General features: G+C 30.3%; 1 long non-coding RNA gene across 1 annotated transcript; it reads left to right on the forward strand.

Annotated features, from left to right (window-relative positions):
* The first annotated feature begins 2,511 nt into the window (after positions 1-2,511).
* On the forward strand, positions 2,512-5,492 carry LOC107874995. The gene is made up of 2 exons (XR_001675681.2): positions 2,512-2,747; positions 5,122-5,492. It is a non-coding gene; the product is annotated as an uncharacterized LOC107874995 (long non-coding RNA).
* Positions 5,493-6,424: the final 932 nt, after the last annotated feature.

Genomic DNA, 6,424 nt, shown 5'->3' on the forward strand with positions numbered 1-6,424 from the left:
TCCCTAAACATATTACAAAAATCCCAAATATACATAGAATGCTATGTATATGTCGGCTATGTTATGTATATTAATAGGGAGAGAGAGTAAAGTAATTAAAAGGGTGGGAGAGAGTATAATTACTTTTAAAAGATTGGTATTTATGTTATTTATACTATTAATATTAGTTTAAATAATCATGAGTATAAGATAAATAGATCCAAACATGACCAGATGTAACTCATTTACTACAACCTACTCTATACGTGGAGCTGTTAAAATGGACTTGGCCCGTGAGACCGATTCAATCCAATTCTTTGATTAAGTGGGGTTGGTTACGTTTTTTTAAGTCCTTTTAGAAATGAGATTTATAAGCCCAGCCCCAATTGACCCGTTAATCTCAGAGGCCTAGACCGTCAGCCTTGGAGACTAACCCGTGGGCCAAGACTTTAAAAATAATTATTAAATATTTAAAGTTGACCTTTTATTTGTTAGAATTTTGTGATTGTCAAGTGTTACTAGACAGATAAAAAGCCTAGTTGGCCTTGGACCCAAGCCGCAATCCCAACCCAACTTAACTCATTAAGAGGTCGTTTGGTAGAGCGTGTAAGAATAATACAAAATATAGTATATTAGTAATGCTTGCATGAGTAATATTTGTATTAGTTATATTTGTATTAGTTATATTTGTATTAATTATGCATGTATTATTTCTTATACATTATTTGGTTTGATGTATAAGAAATAATATATCTTATATAATTTCTATAAAAGAAGTGTTTGTTTACGAAAATACCCTTCTTTAACTTCATACACTTTTTTTGTAACAAAATTCTTTTGTCAACTTAAACATAATTAGTATTGTTGAACAAGTATATAGAGATTTAGGATTAATTGCAAGACCTTCGTCTTTGCGCATGAAATGTTACGCCGACACGGATTAACATAGTCGAAATAAAAATAAAATACATGATGTAAAATTAACGAATAGTCTCAAGATTTTTTTAATCCTTTTAAAGACCCTCGAAGCAACGTAAAAATATGTTTTTTAAATCAACTATTCATTGTTGTAAATTAAAATGGTCGGAAAAAAATTATGAAATGTTTTGAGAAAATTCACTGTTGAAAATTAAAATGACAGGAAAAAAATTTGTGAAATATTTTGAGAGGAAAATTGAGGAGTATTAAGATCATTTAATAAGTTAATGCATGTTTTAAAAGTCTTTGTATTGATAATACATAGGAAATGAATTTTATTGCTAATACACACTTTAATACATAATAGAGTGTATAACTAATGCTTGTATTAATTATATATATAGACAAAAAAATGTACCAAACAAGGTATTACTAATACACATTAAGTAAGTAGCCGTTTGGTCATGAAAACTAAAATTTTCGGAGTTGGAGTTGAAGTTGGAGTTAGAGTTGTGTTTGACCATGTATTTTTTGAATTTTTTATTTACTTTTGAAAAAAACTTTTTTAAATATGAATTTATGTCCACACTTTTACAAACTATCAAAATCACCCAACTAAAATTTACCTACTAATGGAAAAAGAATACAATTAGCTACTATTATAAAAATAATTACATATACATGGTCATATTTAATGAATTTCAATTATGACACATATAATATTTACATAAATAGTCGTTTTCTCATATTTAAAAATTTTAAATATGGATGTTATATTAACAGATCACTGCTTCCTGTTTTTTAGGTAACAAATATTATCTTTCAAAAAAATTTATTTTTTTAGGAATTTATTTAATTTATTTTCTTCATTTTCCGTTCCTAAAAAATAGGAAATGATGAGTTGTTATTAAATTTTAGGGTGCCGCTAATTTATTTCTTTAATTTTCTTATACATGAAAGATTTTACTGTGTGTGAATAAATTATTTTTATGTAAAACATCCTTTGCATATTTATGGTATATTATATTATATACCATAAATATATAAATATGCTTAGTATGTTTCTTTATATTTTGTATTTTTATATATGTGTCTATATGGTATATACATGATATAAACTTTATATATAACATACTTTGTATATTTATATTATAAATATGCTTAGTATGTTTCTTAATACTTTGTATATTTATATGTGTGTGTATATGGTATATACATGGTATAAACTTTATACATAACATACTTTGTATATTTCTATTATAAATATAATACTTTATATATTTATGGGTATAAATATAAATTAGTAGTAAAATAATATCTTAAATAAGGGATAAAAATAATGATGACAGATAGAAAGAGATATATATTAATTAGGATAACATTAAGTTTGAAATTATAATTATCTTATTCTTTAAAACTGATATATACGTAATATTGAAAAAGTAATGTTATAAGGAGAGTTTTATATAAAAATGTAAAAGATTGGGGTTATATGTAATAATAATAAAAGTTGAAACTGGAGTTGAAAAATTGTGAACCTGTTTTTCCTTTTCACAAAAATTTTTCGAAATTACTTTTTAAATTTTCATGACCAAACACCACAATTTCCAACTTCAAAAAAAATTTTCAAAAAAAAGAAAAAAAATTTCATGGTCAAACAGACCCTAATGTATACATTATATTTTCCATTACAAACGACCCCTAAGTACGTCTGTACGTGAATTAGAGACACTAGGGTGTTTACATCATTTCTCTGAGATTTCTCAATTCCCGTAGTTGTGACCTGAGCGCGAAGCTTTTGCTTAACAATACAAATTTGAGTTCTTCCAAATCTCTCCAAATGGATACAGGTAAGAGTATGGTAAAATTATCCTCCCCTCTCCTAGTTAATCACTAATTGTTTGGATTTTGGGAGTTTCATGAAATTTGCCAATTTTGAAATCTGATGTTGCCATTGATACTGACCTCTCCGACGATCTACTCGCCGAGGTCGATCTGCGTAACATTATTCCCTCCCGGACGAGACGTCCTACGCATCAATCTACCCAATCTACTCTTGGGGTTAAACATTGGATTTTTGGGTCCAAAATTCAATTATTTGCTTCAAATTTCTGTCTCTTCAGTTAATAATTGGACTTTTGGGTAAATATTTTTGTTTTTTAGTTAAAAGATTGGATTTTGTATCAAAAAATCTATTAGTAACTTCACATCTTCTGTGTCTTCAGTTAAAGATCAGATTTTTGGGTCAAAAATTTTGTTATTTCGGTAAAAGATTGGACTTTGGTCAAACAAATCCATTAGTAACTTAGTTTCTGTTTTTTCAAGTTAAAGATTGGACTTTTAGGTTAAAAAATCAATTAGTAACTTCAAATTATCTGATTTTTCAGTTAAAGAGTGGATATATATATATATATATATATATATATATATATATATATATATATAAAAATGAATATGATGTGGACAATGGACATGGATCCCGTTAATCCTGATGTTTTCGTTGCTTAATTCAGCTTTCAAAATTGCTACTTTTTATGTTTAAAATTTTTTGTATTAAGATAAGACAAGTCTTTTAGCTTCTCATCCTCCTACTACAACTACAATGTGGTCGAATAATTGAATTTCTTTTATATTTTGACTTTGATTTTTATTTCTCATTTAGTTAAGGAATTCCTATTTTATTAATCTGGTTTTCTTGCTCTTTTTACTTTCCTCATAGCTTCAAATATTAAATCTCTACATTTACTTCACAAATTGCTATATGTAGCAAATGCAACATCTTCTATGCATGCTTTGAGATTGGCTTATATGAACTTAGGCTCCATTTGTTTTTTTTTTTTTTTTAAGAATCAGACGTCTCAATCTGAATCACATTTGAATGATTAAGATGTTATCTCTAGATCTGAAAACTGAATGATTAAAACTATTTGTTTTTCAACATTTGAATATATAAAAAAAAATTATTTGTATGCATAATAAAATAAAAAAATATAATTCAAATAAAAAATTAATTATATATTAAAAAAGTATGTAATTTAATACAGTAAAATTATTAGTATTTGATTGAGAAAAACATTTATGTTTGTTAGTGATAGTGGAGATGATTTATAATGTTGGTTGTGGTGACAATGATTGATGCTAGTGATTAATAATAGTGGTGGTGATAATTGTGATGGTTGATATTGTAGTGACTGTTATGATGGTGACGATTGATCATGGTGGTGGTGGTTGTGATGTGACGTTGCTTGATGTTAGTAGTTTAAGGTGTTGATTGTGTTGGCTGAAACATGAATGCATGATGATTGACCATGTATAGGTGCTAGTTGGAGATTTTATTTGTTGTGATGGTGGAGATGGTTGTTAGTAGAGATAAATTGTAGCGATGCTACTAGCTGACATGGTAGTAGAGGTGGCGTTACTAGTGATAATAGTGGTGACGACTAAAGAATATGTAGAGGTTGTGATGTATTAGTGGTAGTTAATGGTGGTGCTAGTTATGACAGATGAGTTGGTTGGTAATAGGGATTGACCGGTAGTTGTTGCTGGTTATGGTGCTATTGACGACAGTGGTGACGGTGAATATAATTAGAATAAAAGAGGTAGTAGGTGTGGTAGCGGTTGACAATTGTGGTTGGTAGCGATATTTGTTGTCGATTGTGGTTGTGATGGTGAAGGTGGTTGGTGGTGGTGGGTGATGGTTGACAATGGTGATGATGACAGAGGTGGTTAGTGGTGGTGACTACTGATTATGAGTAGAGTGGTGAATATTATCCAAACCCAGAATATCCTTCAAACCTATAAAGACTTGGTTCTAGATCTGAATGATTAAGACCTATTCAGAGTTAAAACCTTAATAAAAAACAAATGTACTTAATGGTCTGAAGTCTGAACCATTCAGATTCAAACTCCCATTAAGTGCAAACAAATGAGGCTTTAGTGATATGTTTATCTCTGAAAGTGAAGGTTTATTTGACATTAATGTTTCCTGTCTAAGACAGACACTGAATTGTCTAATAGATGTTTAACATGCCAAGGTTAATCTACAATTATGTAAATGCAATATCAGTTGCTTAAAATTTTGCTGGGTAAGCTGATTTCTTTTCAATGCAATCATTATGTCTCATGCCTAAAGTGGTACTACCTCTGTGTATTACTTTTAATTGATTGCCTCTAATTAGTTTGTGAAGTCTGAAACTATCTTTTGACATCTTTATCTTAATACAGGAAAATTAATGGAGAATGATGATCAACATAGTGGACATGAGAACAGTGTAGAGGTGAATGAACCTGAAGAACCTATGTAGAAGAAAATGAGGCAGTTAAAATCGTCTGTTTGGACATATATTAGAAAGATTGGTAGACGTAAGGTTGTAGAGGAAAGAGCAGTATGCAGAGGTTGTAAGGAACTATATAAGGTTGGTTCTACTTCGGGACCTAATGGTAAGAACTATGGAACATCACACTTAAAAACGGTATATGCTTAAATGTAAAATGATTAAATTTCATTATTTTGGTTAAATGTATATGGATCAGCAAGGTAACATACAACCGAGAAAAATAGATCAATTGATTTCTCGTGAAAAGTTTGTTGAAGCTATTATTGAGCATGATTTGTTGTATTTTTTTGTTAAATATAAAAAAATTAGAGCCTGGACAGATTATCGAAATCCAAAAATAATAATGCCATCAAGGAATACTTTTGTTGTGGGTGTCCAAAAGGTGTATATCAAAGAGAAAGAAAAGTTAAGACAAGCCTTGGCTAAGATTCCTAATCGAGTTTGCTTAACTTCTGATTGTTGGACATCAGTTACTTCTGAGGGTTATATTTGTTTAACTGCTAAATATGTTGATGATAATTGAAAGTTAGTTACTAAAATTGTAAACTTTATCGTATGATTCCTCCTCATACTGGAGCTGAATTGGCTTCAATCGGGGTAACACAACTCAGAATGAAAAAGTGGCATACTCGGGAGGTGAACAGAAGAGTCGATACATATGTTATTGGTGCTTCTAGTGAGCAGAAAGCGCTAGATGAGATAGTGGCTCAAGAGGTAGCACAACTAAGGACTGAGATTAGATTGCTTACTAAGTAATTCGCATCCATGAGAGCAGAAAAGGTAAATGTTGTGGGTGCTCGAGGTAAATTTCCTAGGCATGATGAGTTTGATTCTAAGGAGGAAGCAACGTACTTAGATAGAGAGATGAAGAGTTTTCAAGCCAAGTGCCAAGGTTCCAATAAGAACTCTTGGAACTCAAGACAAGGGAATTAAGGTTGGAACTCCTATGGAGGCACGTATAGGGACAAAAGCAGGGACCAGGATGGTGATTGGAGGAGAAGGTATGATTATAAGAAAAAGAGTAGTCTGTATGTTCCACCAAAAAATCGTGATGTTGACTCTAAGATAGAAGCATTGTTTGCTAAGCTAGTGAAGGGTTCAAAAAGTCAAGAGAGTTTTCTTAAGGAGATTAAGACAGACATTTCGGGATTGAGCCAGAAAGTAGAATCACATGACACCGCGATTAAGCA

The sequence above is a fragment of the Capsicum annuum genome, chromosome 6, assembly GCF_002878395.1.
Source record: "Capsicum annuum cultivar UCD-10X-F1 chromosome 6, UCD10Xv1.1, whole genome shotgun sequence".
In the NCBI taxonomy this organism is placed as follows: Eukaryota; Viridiplantae; Streptophyta; class Magnoliopsida; order Solanales; family Solanaceae; genus Capsicum; species Capsicum annuum.